The sequence below is a fragment of the Nycticebus coucang genome, chromosome Y (assembly GCF_027406575.1).
Source record: "Nycticebus coucang isolate mNycCou1 chromosome Y, mNycCou1.pri, whole genome shotgun sequence".
Taxonomy (NCBI): Eukaryota; Metazoa; Chordata; class Mammalia; order Primates; family Lorisidae; genus Nycticebus; species Nycticebus coucang.
This window is the reverse complement of record NC_069805.1, coordinates 10,979,222-10,999,200: the sequence shown is the minus strand read 5'-3', so window position 1 is coordinate 10,999,200 and position 19,979 is coordinate 10,979,222.

Below are 19,979 nucleotides of genomic sequence, written 5' to 3'. Positions count from 1 at the left end.
CTGTAGAATTGTGTATCTATACTAAAAACAAACAAAAACAACAACAACAAAAACAGAATTGTGTACTCTGTGAAAGGGTGAACTGCTTATTGCAATGAAACTACTTGACAATGTTCTCCAAAACTTAAGGTGCTCAAAAGCCACATAGAATAAGAAATACCCAGGAGGTGAGAGTCTTGAGTGACAGTCCAGCCTATATCCCTGCTCACTCACAGACTACATGAATTGACATGGAAAGCACATTGTTCCATCCTGAGTAGAGTGGCTTGACATCATACTACCTAACCACAATCTCAAACTCCTGGGCTCAACCGTTCCTATTGCCTCTGCCTCCTCACTATCTTGGAGTTAAGGGACTCCACCATATTTCCCAGTTATTTGGACCACCTTGTTTTGCCTGCCTCCAACATTGTTAGGATTACAGATGTGAGCAACCACTCAGAAATTTAAATTTGGGGATATTTTTCAAACTATACTTGGTGGCCAGCAATTGTGTTTCATTTTGGAACTTTGGGAGGTCCAGTCAGTTGGATTGTCTGAGTTCATGAATTGGATAACAGCCTGAGAAGTAGTGAGATCTCTGTCTCTGAATAATAATAAAAAAACTACCAAGTGATATGCAGATGCATAGAGTCCCAGGTGAGGAAATACATTTTAATGATGACAACACTTGAAGCTTGTTGTGAACTGTGATATTAGAGTACTGTAGTGAGGGCAAGAAAATGACACTTTGTTGCAATACATAAAAGGAAATAATCATTGGTTTGGAACTTACCCTAATTTTAACTTTTGACCCCAGATGTAGTGTTGATTTTTTTTTCTAGATTAGACATCAACTAGAGAAATTATTCTCACATTTGGAAATGGTTTCCCTACAACCTCCTATTAGTCAGTCATTTGGGTTTTGTGTAACTTTGATGCTTTGACATCCTTGATTACTGTAGTCATTGGAAAATTCCCAGACAGTGAATTCATTTTTTTTTGTTGTTGTTGTTGTTGTAGAGATAGATTCTCACTTTATCACTTTATTGTTCTCGGTAGAGTATAATGGCATCACACTACTGAGAGCAACCTCCAACTTCTGGGCTTAGGCGATTCTTTTCCCTCAGCCTCTCAAGGAGCTGAAATTAAAGGCATCAACCACATCACCTGGCAATTCTTAGGCTGTGGATTGTCTGTGGCTAGGTTTGAAGTTGCTACCCTTGGTATATTGGAACAGTGCCCTACCAAATGAGTCACAGAGGTTGCCACATCACGCAGTGAATTCTTGACTCAAATAAGGCTTTTCATATGCATACTAATAGATCTAGAGTACACTCTCCACATCTGCTTTTAGGTTTCATCTGCCTAGTGACGTCTCCTCCTACTTCAGATCTTGGAAAAGAGCCAAGCAAATTTCCTTTCTTTTTTCTTTAATTATTTTAAATGAGATAGACTCTCCCTATATTTCTCAGGCTGGAATGTAATGGCATTAGCCCGGCACACAGCAACATCCAATCCTTGGGTTGAAGGAATCCTACTTGCCTCAGCCTCTAGAGTAATTGCAACTAAAGTCTAGGCCCAACACACTTGACAATCTCTTTTGTAATAGTACACATTCGGTGTGTTTGGGTATCATGCTGTTGCACAACTTTGTTTCCAAACCCTGAACAAAGTGGTTTAGCCCTTGGTGGCCCCCCAGAGAAACCACAAATTGCAGTCTTCCATGGCCTAAGTCATTTATCTGTGCTTAATTTATGAAATTTGCAGGGCATTTGAGGAGTGTCCAATCCTCAGGCCTAGTTACATATGTGGCCAACCAACACTTGAGATGAATTGATCCTCAGACCTCAGCCTCTAGAGTAGCTGGAAGTACAGACAAGGGACAGAACCCTTGACACATTTTCTATTTTTGTATAAACTGGTGTATGAATGAGGCCATGGGTGTATTACTATTGCTCAGCCTTGTTTCCAACCCATGAACTCAAGGGGATCAGCCAAATTTGGCCTTCCAGAGAAGCCAAATATTATAGTCATTTGTGTCAAAAGACATTGAGGTCTACTGTAGTGGATGTGAGGGGCTTTGATGAGTGTGCAATTCTCAGGTCCCAGGTGAAACACAGGGATTATATCAGTACTGTTTTGAATATTCTGCTGGCAGATATAAACAGAATTATGCCCACATCTCTTTTTTAGCTTATCAGGTTCCATTAGTGATTGTGCATTGAATGTGTGGTGCCCCTAGGTATAAAACATACTTTCCACATACTTACAAATCCATGACATGAAAAGGAAAAGAAAGGTTGTTAAATTTACAAACTGTTGCAAGCAGTAATTGTGTGGATAACAGAACCTTTAATGAAAGAAACCAGCATTAATGTGAAAAGAAACGGAAAGTTTGTTGAATCTTTTGGCTAGGTACACAAACAAGCATTTGGAAGCAAAAATTGAACATGGAGAACAGAACCCCAATCTCTTGTAACAGTTTGTACCCAACAACAAACTGGGATAGCCACTATACATCCTTAGCAAGAATAAGGTTAAGGATAAACATGGTAACCCAGGGCAACATGTGTTGTGATGTAATCCACAGTAACCATGTAGTGACTTCATCCTGTAATCTCCTGGGATCCAGGCTTCTTGTCAAAGATACTAAGTGGCTTTTTCTGCTCACTTCAGCTGGTAATTCTCAAGGTTTTGAACCAAGACACTTCTTCGCCATCCATCCACAGAGAAGTGATCTTCCATTTGTGTTAGCTGTTATCTATGAGCATAATTGAGGAAAACCTTCACCAAAACATAAGCATGAATGAGCACAATAGCGCACACCTATAATCCAAGCAATTCAAAGGCCGAGGCAGAAAGATCACTGTAAGCTATGGGGTTTGAAACCAGACTGAGCAACATAGTAAGACCCCACTTGTCCAAGAAATAAGTGGACACTTTTCCCAGCAGTGGTGGCATGGTCCTGTACTCTCAGCTGCTATGAAGCATAAAGTAACAAGGATGTCTTGAGCTAATCAGCTTGCATTTCCTTGAGCTATGATGGTACCAATGTGTTTTCTGAAATAAAGGGGGAAACACAGCATCCAATGTATGAGGGGTACTGTAGGTGGAGTAAACATCCAGTAATATAAAAAATAATTAAAACACATATCACAAGTTGGATTTATTACTAGAATTGCCATTCCTGCTCAATATGGGAAAATCAACTAATGAAACACACTAAATTAATAGAATCAATAAGAAAAACCACGTGGTTGCCTCAAGAGACACAGAAAATTCTTTTGACAGAGGCAACATACCTTGTAGAGAAAATCATTAAAAAATATTAGATAAGGGTGAGTAGGGCAATGCCCCTATATACCTAGGGTGCTCGGTTCAAATTCTGCCCCTGCCAAAGTATGAGAACAATGATAAAACATGTTACATTAGCAGGGAAGGTCTTCAGGACTCAATAAAATTTACAGATGAGTGAAAACATATAACATTCTATATTCCCACAATGGAATATTTTTCAACCATCTGAAGAAAGGAAGTGCACATTTATGTTACAGTAGGAATGAACCTTAAAATTGTTATGGTGAGGGAACAAGGCCACTTACAAAAGACCACACTTAGGATTACTGAACTCAGAAAAAAAAAAAAATCATGAGGAGAAGGCCAATTGTCAGCTAGGAGTAGGGGGCAGGCCAGGGAGAATGGTGGGGAAGTGAAAGTGACTGCTAGTATGTATTGACATTCTTTGTGTGGGGGGAGAAGACAAATTTCTAAAATTAAATTGTGATGATAGCTTTACCATTGTGTGACTAAAATAAGAAATACAGAATTGTATACTTTCCATGACTTACTTCAACAAAGCGAGTTGACGATGTTTTCTAAAACTTGAGGTGCTCAAAAGGCTCCAGCAGAAGAAGTACCCAGGCCAAGAGAGTACTTAGAGACAGTCCCTCTCAATCTCTCTGATCAAACACAGGTTACCATAAATTTACATGGAAGGCACATTGTTACATTCTATCAAGTTGTCTTTTTCTTTTTTCTTGAGACACATTCTAACAACTTCTTCCTGGGTAAGGTGTCCTGAAGTCATCATAGTTACCTGCAGTCTCAATCTCCTTGGTCCACAGATCCTATTGCATCAGCCTACTGAGCTTCTTGGAGTCCAGATGCTCCCCGACAGTGGCCAGTTTCTATGGACCACGTGCTTTTGCCTCCCAGAATATTAACAATAAAATGTGAGTCACCTTTCCAGATCTTGAAGTGGGAACACTTTAAAAACCATGGCCAGTGGACACTGGTGTTCCTTCTTCACCATCACCTTGATAGTTTGGGAGGCCCCAATATTTTGATTGTCTGAGTTTCTGAATTGAACACCAGCCTGAGCACTAGTGAGATCTCCATATCTGAATAATAAAAAACAGCCAGATGTTTTGCAGGTGGATAAGCCCACTGAGGGAATAGGTTTGCTTCATGACAACACTTGAAGTTTAATGTGACATATGATACCCAGGCACTCTACCGATGGCAAAAAAAAGAGACTTTCTTAATATGTAAATGGAGAGAACCATTGGTAGGGAATTTATGGCTCAATTTTCCTTTTGACATCAGAACTAGGGTTGAACTTTTCCCTTAGATTAGTTGTCAACTAGAGAAATTATTTACTCATAGGGAAATTGTTTTCTTACAACCTCTATTAATGAACCCTTTTCATTTTACATAACTCTTACCACACCCAGGTGACACATGGGGACTATGTCAGGACTGTTTTGCATATCCATGGTGGCAGGCATCACCATTGTTTTCACCACATCTCTTTCTTATCAGGTTTCATTAGTGATTGTGTATTGTACATGTGGCCCCCTAAAACTCTTCTACATTGTATGTGGCCAAGAAGCCAAAAAAGTTTGTACACACCTGGCAGGGAGGTCAAGAATATTGAAAATTTCCAGATAAGCAATATTTTCCATGATCAGAAAAAATAACTTCAGGTGTGGAGTGCACTTCTGGACACATTGCCTAACTATATTTCAAGAGAGATCCTTCAGTAGGACACCTATAGTCTGAATCAAGACTATTCTAGAGAAGGAAATACAATCTCAGGAATTCTAGAACTGAGAATTGTGTGACATACTTGTCAGATCTTTGAAATCACTGTCTGATCATTGGGCTCAGATTCTTTTTTCTCTAACATCCCATGGAAGTATTAGGTATAAACAACACTCTTCTACTTGCTTACAAATCCATGACGTGAAACAAAAAGGGTTGTTGAATCTGTTGGCCAGACATACAGGCAATGTTTTGAAAGCAGAAATTGAGTGTGGAGAATAGAACTCCAGTCATTTTTAACAGTTTGAACCCAATGACAAACCCACATACCGATACCACATGCTTAGTAGGAATAAGGTTAAGGATAAACATGATAACCCAAGGCAATACCCATTTGATGTCATCCAAGGTGATCATGTAGTGACTTCATCATGTAATGTCCTGGGATACAGTCTTCTGGTCAAAGATATTTAGTGGCCCTTTCTGGCCACTTCACCTGGTAACCCTCAAAGATTTGAACCAGGACACTTGTTTGCCCTTTATCCACAGACATAGAAGTGATCTCCCATTTGTGCCTTATTGCTTCTATTAATGGTTGTGATTTCAGCTCTAGTTGACACAACAGGTGAGATTTTGTACAATACTGTGATTCAGGCTGCATCACAGCTGACATAAATTCATGGAGGCACTTAAGTAGGATGCTATTCATTTTCTTCTTTTTTTTTCTTTTTTAAAGATAAAATTTCAGTTTTTCACCCTCAGTAGAGTGTTGTGACATCAGAGATCACAGCAAGCTTCTACTCCTGAGTTTTGGCAATTCATTTCCCTCAGCTTCCCAAGTAGCTGGCACTACAGGTGATCCCTCACTGTGTACAGTTACTTTGGACCACCTACTTCTGCCTCCCAGAGAGTTAGCATTAGAGGTGTGATCGATCAATCCAGATTTTGAATTTGGGATAATTTTTTGACACAGAAAAGGCGTTTGAAAGAGGTACCATATCTTGTTGATAAAATATTTTAAAAATATTAGATGAGGGGAGCTGCCTGTTTCTCAGTGAATAGGCCTATGGCTCCATGTCCTGAGAATGGTGAGTTTAAACCAGGCCTCAGACAAACTGAAAGATAACAACAACAAAAAGTCTTAATTGAGAAGGACACATTTTTAGGACTACAAATTGGATTTACAGATGGGTGGACACATATAACGTGCTATATTCACAAAATCTAAAGAAATTAAGTGCAAATATATGTTACAATATGAATGAACTTTAAAACCATTATGATGAGGGAAAAAGGCCAGGTACAAAGTACCACACAGATCATGACTGAACTCAGTAGAAAACATCAAGACAAGGCCAATTGTCCTCTAGGTGGAGGGGGCAGGGAGGGGAGGATGATGGGAAAGTGACTGCTAGTAGGTATTGACATTTTTTGTGTGTGGGAAGAAGCCAAAGCTCTAAAATTAGATTGTTAGGATAGCTGTACAATTGTGTGAGTACAAAGAACTACACAGAACTGTATACTTTCAAAGGGTGAACTACTTATTTCAATAAATCTACTTGAAAATACTTTTCCAAAAGTTGAGGTGCTCAAATAAAGCATAAGAATTACCCAGGTCATGAGAGTACTTGAGAGACAGTCAACATAATCTCCCAACTCACACACAGAATACCATGAATTGACATAGAAGGCACATTGTTCCATTCTACCAAAGTTGTCATTTTATTTTTTCTTGAGACAGAGTCTGACAACTTCCTCCTGGAAAGAGTCCCTTGACATCATCATATATAACTATAATCTCAAACTTCTGGATCCACATATCCTATAGACTCAGCCTCCTGAGCATCTGAGAGTCCAGGTGCTCCTTCTCATTGCTCATTAACTTTAGACCACCTGTTTCTGCCTCCCAGAGTGTTAAGATTACAGGTGTGAGCCACCATTCCAGACACACAATAATATTGTAATATTTTTCAAACTAAGGTTGGTGGCCAGTGGTGTTGCTTCATGCCTGTCCTCTTGGCACTTTAAGAGACCCTGTCAGTTGAATTGTCTGAGTTTGTGAATTGGAGACCACCCAAGCACTAGTGAAAGCCCCATCTCTGACCAATAAAAAATGGCCAGATATTATGCAGGGGCTGAGGTTTCCAGCTATGGGAAAAGATTAGGTTGATGACAATAGATTAAATTTAATGAGATATGATATCAGGGCACTCTATCAGTTGCAACAAAATGAAACTGTATCTCTGTACAAAAATGGAGGAAAACACTCATAGTGAACTTATTTCTGATTTGTATATTTTGATCTCGGATCTAGAGTTGAAAAATTTTCCGCAGATTAGATGACAACTAGAAAAATTATTCTCTTATTGGGAAATTGTTTTCTTACAATCTCCATTAATCTTACTCTTTCATATTCTAGATTCTTGTAATCACTGGAAACTGCACACACAATGAATTCTTGACTGAAATCAGGCTTCTACTATGCACACTAAAAGATCCGTAGGTACCTTCCACTCTTCTCTTAAACTCCTTCAATATGGAAAAAATATTCCCTATCCCCCATCAGTTTGAAGCCCGGGAGCAGATATCTTGGGAGAACAGCTACCCAGAAGATAACTATGAATACCCTAATGAACCAATCCAAATCCCGCTTATCCTGACTTATTTTTACCCCTACTAGGGGCCACAATAAATCTCCTTCTTTACGTTGTCTCATATTCCATCTTCATACTGACATCGCCTGGAAGCTCGGCTCTTGGAAACTGTGTTCAGCAAATTATTTTTTTTCCTTTCCTTTCCTTTCCTTTCCTTTCCTTTCCTTTCCTTTCCTTTCCTTTCCTTTCCTTTCCTTTCCTTTCCTTTCCTTTCCTTTCCTTTCCTTCCCTTCCCTTCCCTCCCCTCCCCTCCCCTCCCCTCCCCTCCCCTCCCCTCCTCTTTCTTTCTTTCTTTCTTTCTTTCTTTCTTTCTTTCTTTCTTTCTTTCTTTCTTTCTTTCTTTCTTTCTTTCTTTCTTTCTTTCTTTCTCTTTTTCATTATTTATCATGAGACAGCCTCTCACCATGTTTCCCCTGCAAGATTGGCACTTTATCAGCCTAGCACAAAGCAACAACTAATTCTTGGGATGAAGGAATCATCCTGCCTCACAGTCTGGAGTAGCCAGAAGTAAAAGCAAGGGCCACAACCTGTGACAACCTAAACTATTTAAGTACAAACCCATTGTGCAACCAGGCAGAAGGTATCTTGCTTCTGCTCAGCCTTCTGTGCAACCCTTGATTTCAGGAGATCAGCCCACCTTGGCTTTCCATAGTAAGCAAATATTATAGTCATGTGTGTCACAATTCATGGAGTTCTAATTAAGGGGCTTTTAGATGCTATGAGGAGTGTTCAATCCTCAAGCCCTGGTGACAAGTAGAGATTACATCAGGACTGTTTTGCATTTCCTTGGTGACGGGTATCAACACAGTTATGCCCACATCTCTTTTTTGCTTATGTTTTATTAGTGATTCTATATTGAACTTGGGACCCAAATAAACCCTTCTACTTCCTATGTGCCCAAGAATCAAATTTTTGGGCATACCTGGCCTGGAAGTCTGGAATATTGGAACTTTCCAGAGGGGCTGATATTTACCAGTATCAGAATTAATAAGTGCAGGTACTGAGTACCACTAATGAACACATTGCCCAACCTGATTTCAAGAGAGGACATTGTGTAGGAAATCTAATGTCCAAAACAAGCCTATTCTAGAGAAGAAAATAAAATCACATGGGGCCAGCGCCCTACCTACTTTACCTCAGGCAATTCCCCTGGTATAATATTTTAAGAACATTTTTGACACCTACCACCTACAAATATCCATTTGAGAGAAACTTACAATTTTACTATGCCTATGCCTGACTGCAGCCTCAATTTGGGCATAGTTTCACAAGTCTTAATCATGTTTACATTTTTTGAACCATCAAGGTAATTCTGGTCTTTTTACATGATGAAAATCCCTTTTTGTTTGTTTGTCGATTTGTCTGTGAGTGTGTGTATAGGTATTTGTGAGATATGCTTTCAATATTTGACCCAGGCTAGTTTTCGTGGCCTCAGCCTAGATCACAGCAACCTCAAATTACACAATTCAGGCAATCCTCATGGCTGAGACTCCCATGTGGCTAGGACTACAAGTGCCATTTTCAAAGCCTAGATGATTTTCCACTTTTTAGAAGAGATATCATTGGACACTTGCTCAGTCCATTCTCAGAAACCACACATTAACCAACTCCACTCATCTGAGCCTGCCAGAGAGTTGGGATTATAAATTGGGATTATAAACCACCAAGTTTGGTAATTTTCTCTCTTTGTTTCTCTCCATGCCTCCCTCCATTTGCCCTTCCCTCACTTTATCTTTTCTTCATCCAATATTCTCTCTCTCATTCTCTTACTTTCTCCATTCCTTTCTTTCCTTCATTGGTTTCTTTTCGCAGTCCCTCTCCTCTACAACTTAAGGGAAATTTCTCTAGTAAAAAAGAAACACACTGTACAAGTGATCCCTGATTCTGTAGTCTTGAACCGTATCCCTGAATTTGGTGAATTTTGGAGTTTGTTAATTATATTGAAATAGAGATTTTATTTTTCTATTTGTGGCCTGTTATTTTTGAGGATTATAGAGACAACTCTTCACCAAAACATAAGCATTGCTGATCACCACAGTTCACATCTATAATCCCAGGAAATTCAGAGGCTGCCTCAGAAAGATTACTCGAGGGTAAGGGGTTTCAGACAAGACTGTGCAAGATAGTAAGACCCCACTTGTCCGTGAAGTAAGTGCAAAACTTCCCCAGCAGTGGTGCCATGGATCTGTACTCTCAGATACTGAAATGCATAAACTCAGGAGGTTCACTTGACCTTAGTAACTTGCATTTCCTCGAGCAATGATGGTATCAATGTTTTTTTCTGAGGCAAAGAGCGAAACATATTATCCAATGTATAAGAGAGATACTGTACAGGTGCAGAAAAAAATACGATAGCATACAAAATATTTCATACGTGTATCCCACGTGTGATTTATTACCAGGAATTCTGGTCCAGTTAAATATAAGAAAATCAACCAATAGAACACATTACATTAATTCATCAATAAGGAAAACCACACAGTCACCTCAAGAAACAAAGAAAAGTTTTTGACAGAGGCAGCATATCTTGTTCTTTAAATTTTATAAAAATATTAGATGAGGGGGAGCATGTGTGGCTCAATGGAGTGAGGCACTGGCCCCATGCGCTGGAGGATGCAGGATCAAAACCAGCCCGGTCCAAACTGCAGAAACAAAGTTAGATAAGGGTTGTTGCCTACCATTCAGTCAGTAAGGTGCCAGCCACATATAACAAGGATGATGGGTTCAAAAATGGACCCATGTAATAAAAAAAAAAATATGGACCAGCCAAATTGGTACAACTACAAACAATCTTTCCCCATTTTTGCAACAAAGCAATAATGAAGATATGAATTACCAGAACCTCTATGATAGCACAAAGGCAGTTCTAAGAGGGAAATTTATAGCATTGAAAGCCTTCCTAAAGGAAACAGAAAATGTGGAAGTTAAACACTTGATAGGACATCTTGAACAACTTGAAAAGGAAGAACCTTCCAATCCCAAACCCAGCAGAAGAAAAGAAATAACAAAAATTAGAGCAGAATTAAATGAAATTAAAAACAAAAGCATTATATAACAGATTAATAAATTAAAAAGTTGCTTTCTAGAAAAGGTCAATAAAAGAGAAAAAAACTTTTCCAAACATAACAAGGATAAAAAGATGAAAATCTCTAATTTCATCAATCAGAAAAGATGAAGACAAAATAACAACTCCTCATAAACTCAAAAAAATTTAACAAATATTACAATAAACTCTATTCTTTCAAATATGGAATTCTGAAGGAAATAACCCAATACTCGGAAGCACAGCACCTTTCTAGTACTATAGATAGTCTCCCAAAAATAAAAAAGTCTGGCAGCAGTTGGCTTCACATCAGAATTCTACCAAATCTTTAAAAAGGAATTAGAACCTATATTACTTAACATTTTCCAAAATATAGAGCAACAATGAATAGTACCCAAAACATTCTAAGAAAAAAACATCACCTTTATCTCCAAATCAGGAAAAGTCCTAATAAGAAAAGAAAATTATACATCAATATCTCTAATGAAGATTGATACAAAAATATTCAAGAAGATCCCAGAAAACAGAAAGCAACAACACATCAAAAAATTATAAACCACGATCAAGTAGGTTATATCCTAAGCTCTCAAGCCTTCTTCAATATACATAAATCTACAAATAGAATTAATCACATACAAAAAATAAAAAAGAAACAAAGACCATGTGATTTTATAAATTAATGCAAAAAAAAAATCTTCTAATCATATCCAGCATCCTTTCATGATCAGAACACTAAAGATAATATGTACAGGGTGGCACATGTGACTCGAAGGCATGGGGCACTGGCCATGTATACCAGGGTTGGCGGGTTCAAACGTTGGTTCTGGCAAAAAACTTCAAAAAACAAAAAACAAAATAAAAATAAAATTGTTACACAAAGAGCATTTCTTAGACTGATACAGATCATCTACACTAAAACCACTGTCAATATCGTGTTTAGTGGGGTTGAATTGAAATCATTTCCACTCAGTTCATGAACAAGGCAAGGATCCCATTGTCTCCAGTGCTTTTTAACATTGTAATGGATGTCTTAGCCCTCACAATCTGGCAAGAAAAGGCGATCAAGGGTATCCATAGAGAGTCAGAGGAGCCCAAACTTGCAGTCTTTGCAGATGATATGATTGTATTTCTGGAAAACCCCAGGAATTCTACTACAAAACTGTTAGAAGTAATCAAAAAATACAGCAGCATCTCAGATTACAAAATCAATAATCACAAATCTGTAGCATGTATATATATCAATAATAGTCAAACTAAAAAAAAAAAAAAAAACAGTCAATGTCTCTATTTCTTTTACAATAGAGCCAAGAAGATGAAATATTTGGGAGTTTTCCTAACAAAGGTTGTGAAAAATCTCTATAAAAAAACTATGAAACTCTAGAAGTTTCTAAACTTTTTAAAAAAGAAACTCAAAATTTTTTTTCTAACAGAATAAATAGCTAAAGATGTTAACAATTGTAAAAACATACTAGGCTCATGCCTGGGAAGAATCAACATTTTTAAAATGTTCATACTACAGCTGTGGTATATGTATACCATGGAATACTATTCAAGCCATTAAAAAAAATGGAGACTTTACATCCTTTGTATTAACCTGGATGGAAGTGGAAAACATTATTCTTAGCAAAGTGTCACAAGAATGGAAAAGCATGAATCCTATGTACTCAATTTTGATATGAGGACAATTCATGACAATTAAGGTTATGGGGGGAAGCAGAAAGAGGGATGGAGGGAGGGGGGTGGGGCCTTGATGTGTGTCACACTTTATGGTGGCAAGACATAATTGCAGGAGGGACTTTGCCTAACAATTGCAATCAGTGTAACTGGCTTATTGTACCCTCAATGAATCCCCAACAATAAAAAAAAAATGTTCATACTACCTAAATTAATATACAATTTTAATGCAGTCCTTATGATAGCACCACAGTCATATGTTAAAGACCTCAAAATATAAAAAGTGTTTTTGTATGGAATCACAAAAAAAAAAAAAGAAAAGAAAAGAAAAGCCAAGACATAACTATGAAAAAAAGACAAATCAGGAGGAACCATGCTACTAGACCACACACCATACTATAAATTGATAGTGATGATAGTGATCAAAACAACATCGTACTGGCACAAAAACAGGGAGATAGATGTGTGGAACAGAATAGAAAACCAAGAGATTAACCCAGCTACTTAGTATCATTCGATCTTCCATAAGCCAAATAAAAACAATCACTGGGAAAAAGACTACTTATTTAAAAAACGGGGCAGTGTGAACTTGCTGGGTACCTGTAGAAGACTGAAAATGGACCCACACTTTCATTATTAAATAAGATAAATGCTCCCTGGATTAAAGCCTATAACTTAAGACATAAAAGTCTAAAAATGCTAGAAGAAATTGCAGACAAAAATCTTGAAGATATCGGTCTGGGCGAATATTTTTTAAGAAGGACCTCTAGCAACACCACAAATACATTACAGGGATCTTATCAATGTAAAAAATGTCTTCACAGTAAAAAAGCACAGTGAGGACAGCAAGCAGACAGCCCTCAGAATGGGAGAAGATATTTGGAATTTTTGTCTCCGACAGAGGTTTTGAAAGGGTGGCACTCAACCGGCAGAGATGTCACAGACAACCAAAGCTTGTACAAAAAGATTTTATTGGTGAGAGAGGGTGACATCTAAATTGCAAAGTGTGCTATGTCCCAGAAGGGAAGCTGAACAGGAAGTCCACACCAAAAAGGAATTTTAAACGAGAAATTGCCAATCATGCAGTGTAAAAAGAACTTTGATGTGGAAGATGGGAAAAACCCTCTACCCTGACAATAGAGGTGGGCGACAGGGAGGTAGGACTGATGAAATTTTTAAGAACTGAGAAGCTTGCTCCTGTGTGTAGGAAAAAGGCGATCGTCCTACCTACCAACATCAACACCTTGGTGCTGTGGAGGTGATTTCATCGGGTGAAAGAAGCCAAGGTCCCGTCAGTCTTCAGAAGAGGAAAGCCCTAACAAGTCTGATGTAGGTGCCTGAGTTTGGCTAGCCCCATATCCTCTCCGGGGCAAGGGAAAGTTATCCTTCCAATGATCCTTTCTTTTTAGAGAGAAGGCACATCCCTGGTGGGAGTTAAGATTGGGACAACATCGAACCCATTGGTTTTCTCCACTGCATTTGTAGCATGGTTCACGTGATTGAGTCATGAAGCAGCCTTTGGCCCCTAATGACATAGTCAGGTTAGGAATTTGGCCTTAGTGATACTGTTTATAATGTGAGCTAGGATTTGATAATCTTGGGTTTGAGATTTTTTATTTTCCCTTTGGAAAATATTCTCTCTCCATGTAAATCTTAAAGGGTATGTGTAAGATCACAGCTGGGTTTGTTAAGGGTCAGTGCTCCAAGTGCTTTAACTTAAGATTGATGTCGGTGTAACTTTATTTAAGTAAATAAATTATGATAACTTTTTTCTATTTATCATTTTAAAATCTAAGTTAATATATTTAACAAAAGCCTCAGTAAGGCATTTGAGGAAAGCTGAAGGATTTTACACTTATCTTGCATGACATCTCATAATTTATCATAATTGATGACTTTTTTGGCAGAAGTTCTAAGTTCAGAAACAGTTCAGGTAATAAAAATGTCTCTACTTTATGTTCCAGCATTATTATTATAATTCTAATTTGGCTGGGAGTTAGGGGTCAATGTGTCACCTGTAGGATACTCATTGTTTAACATATGGAATTAATTTCCTGCCTCTTTTACCCTCTCCCAAACTCATTTGCACTTATTAGCGGTTAGAGTATTGGAAAAAAAATATTTAAAAAAATCATGTGAGATTAGCTGATAGGACATAGAGGTCCAGAAGTGTTTCTTGGACCATCCAGTGGTGGACAGAGAGACAACATGGAAGAACTCTGAGGGCTTGTTGGAGAGGGAGTTAGGAGACGAGCTTTGATTAGTTGACATGGAAGTAAGAGAGATAGAGGGTGAAAGCAACTGTGTGCTTAAGAAAGAAGCCGAGTATGGTGGGCTGGAACAAGATTTACTCTGTTTTTGGAACTGGTGGCCACTTGTCTTTGCCGCGGAGGTTCATCTGCTGGGTAAAATAGGTTTGGTTTGGGGATATAAGACAGTAGAAAAGCCTTTTGCTACAAGAATTGTGGAATTGCTTCAACATAAATTAGGTTTGGTTCTAAGATCTGAGAATCTCTGAACATAGTGGACCTTGCTCCATTTCCCAAGGAGTTCACAATAGTTATATAAGTCTCAAATTGATGAAAAATTAAATAAAGTGGCTAAACCTGGGTAGAGAGTTTCCTAATTCTACCAGGTGGTGCAATAAGCACCCAAAGGGGGACTTAAGTGGGTAGAATGGCTTGAACCCATGGCAATTAGTCACCAGAATAAGGCGTGAGCAGAATCACGTGAGGACCAGGACAAAGGGCAGACATCTCTGCTGCTTTGTTACTGGCCATGAAGTTGAGAACACAGTATGGGACAGCTGTCACTATACTCAGATCAGTGTCAGACACTTGAGTCCGAGGAGAGCTTGAGATCTGTCTTAAGGAATATTTATGAGAGGCATGGAAGCTCTGGGCTAAACTACACAAGGTCATTGGAAATAGGGAACTTACTAAAGCCTGGATAAATGGGCAAATCACCAGGAATGTAAGCAATCCAGATGATGATTAGGGAAAACTCACTCCCATTGGGATACTCACCAAGTTTGGATGAGGCTGGTGTTGAATGCTGGCTGAAGCACCGTGGCAGATGAACACAAGCTGATAAGGTATTGAGTACCAGGTTTGCGAGAAAAGGATAGGGAGTCCACAAAAGATAAAACCTAATGGAATATGTGGAAGCATTCCCTAATTACATCTCACATCTGACACCAGATGAAAGGGTAGCAATCCACGGGCAAAGATCTCACAGACCACCAAGGCTTGTACAGAAAGTTTTTATTGGTGAGGGAGGGATGCAGCAGAGCAGCACTAAGAAGTAGAGGAAAGAAGAGAGAGAAAGAGGAGGGGAGAAAAGAGAGAAATAAGAGAAGAGGGAGAGGGGGAGAGAGAGAGGAGAGACTGAGAGACTGAGAGAGAGAGAAAGAGAGAGAGCATGCTTCTATATATAAGTTTGGTTAGGGGAAGTCTTAGAATGGTTACCTGAAGGTAGACTAGCCAATAAAGAGTTACTGCTCTAGCCAGAAGAGTTGTTAAAGGCAGGCCATAAGTATGAAAAATTTTAAATATGAAGCATACAAAGTATTTTATTTATGTATTCTAAAAGGGATTTATTACCAGGATTACTAGTTTAGATCAATATGAAAAAAAAATAAACTAAAAGAACAAACTACCTCAATAGAATCAATAAGAAAAAAACATACTGTCATTTCAATAGAAAGACAAGAGGCTTTTGACAGAGGCAACATATCTTGTTGATAAAAAATATAAAAAAATTTTACATAAGAAAGGAACATCTTCAGAACTACTGAGAGCATTTACATATTGGATACATATAAAGGGCTATATTCACACAATGAACTATTTTTCATGTGTCAAAAGGAATGAAATGTACATTTATGTGGCAATAAGATTGAACCTTAAAATCATTACGATATGAGAATAAGGTCACTTACAAAAGACCACATAGAGGAAGATTGATCTCAGAAGAAAACGTCATGACAAAGCCAATTGTCTGCTAGGAGTAGGATGCCAGTATTGGATGGTGGTTGGGAAGTTGAAAGTGACTGCTAGTAAGTATTCTTGTTCTTTGAGTGGGGGAGATCACAAAGTACTACAACTGTATTGTGATGTTAGCTATACAAATCTGTGACTATACTAAGAACACAGATTTGTATACTTTCAAAGAGTGAACTACATATTTCAAAGTATCTATTTGAGAATGTTTTTCAAAATTTCAAGTGCTCAAAATGCTCAGATTATAAGTTATACCCAGATAGTGAGAGTATGTGAGAGATAGTGAGAGTATGTCAAACCTATTTCCACGCTCACACACAGGTTATCATGAATTGAGGTACTTTGACCCATTCAACACAAGATATCATTTTCTTTTTCGTTGAGACAACGTCTAACTCTTTTCCCCTGGGTAGAGTGTGTGACACCATCAGAACTAAACACAACAGACATGTGGGCTCAACATATGTTATTGCCTCAACCTCCTGAGCATCTAGGTGTCCAGGAGACCACTACAGTTCCCACTTGTTTTGGATCAATTGCTTCGGCCTCCCAGACCATTAGGATTACATGTGTGAGTCACCACTGCAGACCTTTAAGTTGGGATATTTTTCAAACTACATTCTGTAGTCAGGGGCGGGGCTTCATGCCTGTTGTCTTGGCATTTTGGAAGCCACGGTAAGTTGAATTGTGTGAATTATTGATTTATAGATCAGCCTGAGAACTATTGAGTTTCCAATTTCTGAAGAATAAAAAATGGCTGCATGTTATGCAGGTCAATATATTCCAAGCTGAGGGAATATTTCGTTTGATGACAACACTTGATGATTGCTGTGAACTGTGATCCCAGGGCTCTCTAACCAGGGCAACAAAATAACATTCTGTTCTGATACATAAATGGAGAAAACCATTGGTAGGCAACTTACACCTTATTTTTATTTTTAACCACAGATGTAGAGTTTAAAATTTTACCCCTAGATTAGGTGTCAACTAGGGAAGTTAGTCTCTCATAGGAAATTGTGTTCCTGAAGCCCATAGGAGTCAAGTCTTTGGATTTTATGTAGCTTTAGTCCCTCGATATCCTAGATTCTTGTAGTCATTCTAAACTGCCCGCATAGTAAATTCTTGACTCCAATAAGGCTTTTCTATCACTCTAAAATATCCAGGGTACACACTCCACCCCTTCTCTTGAGATCCATCAATCTGGGCCAATATTCCCTTGCCCCAATCAGTCATAGGCCAGAGAAAAGACATTTTTGGACAACCCCTGTACATGAGATTAACTGCCAATATCACAAACCCACTTTTTCTGCCTCATTTTTCTCCCCCAAGGGGGCCACAATAAATCTCCTCTTATGTGTAGTACACTATTCCATCTGCCTAGAAACCTCTCCTCGTACTTTGTTCTAGGAAGGAATACGTAGCATATTTTCTTTCTTTACTTCCATCTTTTATTATTTTTCACGAGATAGACCCTAAGTCTGTTGCCTGGGATAGAGTGTAATGGAATCAGCCTAGGACAGAGGAAAATCCAATCTTTGTGTTGAAGGGATCCTACTGACTGATCCTCTGGAGTAGTGGGTACTAAATACAAAGGCCACAAAGCTTGGCTACATTTTCTATTTCAGTAGAAACAGGGTGGGAGATAGGGGCAAAAGATTTATTGCTGTTGCTAAGCCTGTTCTCCAATATGTGAGACAAGAGGTCAGCACACCTTGGCCAACCAGAGCATCCAAATGTTGTAGTCATGCATAGCAAAAGTCATTGAAATCCAATTAAGAAATGACCTTGTCAGAGTCTTTGAGGAGTGTCCAATTTTCAGGTCCCAGTGACAAATAGGGATTATTTCAGGACTGTTTTGTATATCAGTGGTTGCAGATATCACCATAATTATCAGTTGATCTTCTTTTTGCTAATCATGTTTCATTAGTGATTGTGTATTCAATGTTTGGCCAAAATAACTCTTCTAATTCCTATGTGTTAAAGAAGCCAAAAGTTTGGACACACTTGGCACGGATATCAAGAATGTTGGAACTTTCCAGATAGGGTGATATTTCCCATGATCCTAATAAATAACTGCAGATATGGAATACACTGCTGGACACATTACCTAAGTAATGTAGGAAAGAGGACCTTCAGTGAGACCCCTACCACTTCACACATGCCTATTCTAGAGAAAGAAATAAAGTTCATGAAAAGTTCAAGTGAGAATTGTGTGACATACCTGTCAGATCTGTGAAATCACTGTCAAATCTTTGTACATGGGTTATTGGTCAAAAATATTTCTGGGCAGCATTATGTATAAAACACAGACTTCCATTTGCTTAAAAATCCATGATTTTAAAAGAAAAGTAAGGGTAGTTGTACTTCCTAGGCCACAGGTAAAACAAACCGTAGGAAGCAGGAATATTGTGTAAAGGCAAAAAACACACACTCTTTTCTTACACTATGAAAATTATAAGAGATATACTGTATAGGTGCAGGAAAAGACCAGTTGCATTCAATATATTTGATTCATGTATCTCAAATGGAATTTATTAGCAGGATTGCCAGTCTACCTAAATATGGGAAAATCAACTAGTAGAATACACTATTTTAATAGAATTAATAAGAAAATTGACACTGTCACTTCTACAGACACATAATAGGATTGTGACAAAGAAAATATAACTTTGGGATACAAAATTTAAAAAATCTTAGATGAAAGGTAACATCTTCAGGAGTACTAAAGGAATTTACAAATAACGGATATACATGTATATCCAACATGATATATATATATATATATATATATATTTAAATTTACATGATGGAATATTTTTCAACAATCAAAAGTAATGAAGTGCATATTAATGTTCCAATAGAAATGAATCTTAAAATCATTATGATAAGGGAAAAAGAACAGTTATAAAAGAACAAAGAGTATTCAGAGTATTACTAAACTCAGAAGAAAATATCAAGACATGAAGTAGTCCAGGAAGTTTGATGCAACCTTTCCCACTACTAAGTGTATAGTATAAATTTCTTAACAGAATAACTAAGAAGATGATATATATTTCAAAGGGTTTATAAAACCAGCACATTACCTCCTAATTGTATTAATTGTACACAGGTATGATTTAATAAAAAAAAATCAATTAAAATAAAAGAAAAACTTGTAGACAAGGCCAATTGTCTGCTACCAGGAGGTGGCAGGTGGAGGAGTGTGGAGGGTGGAGGAGATTAAAGTGCCTGCTGGCAGGTATTGACATTTGTGTGGGGGGAGAAGATAATGCTTTATAATTCAATTGTGATGATAGCTGTACTACTCTGTGTCTATACTATGAAACATAGAATTTTATGCTTGCAAAGTATTATCTACTTATTTAAATACAGCTACTTGGGAATGTTTTCTAAAACATGAGGTACTCAAAAGCCTAACAGCATTAGTAGAACCCAGGTCGTGCATATACTGGAGAGACAGTGAACCCTATCTCTCTACTCACACACAGGCTACCATGAATTGACAATAAGGCACATTGTTCCATCCAACAAAAGCTGTCATTTTGTTTTTTCTTGATACAGATTCTACCTCCTTTTCCTGGG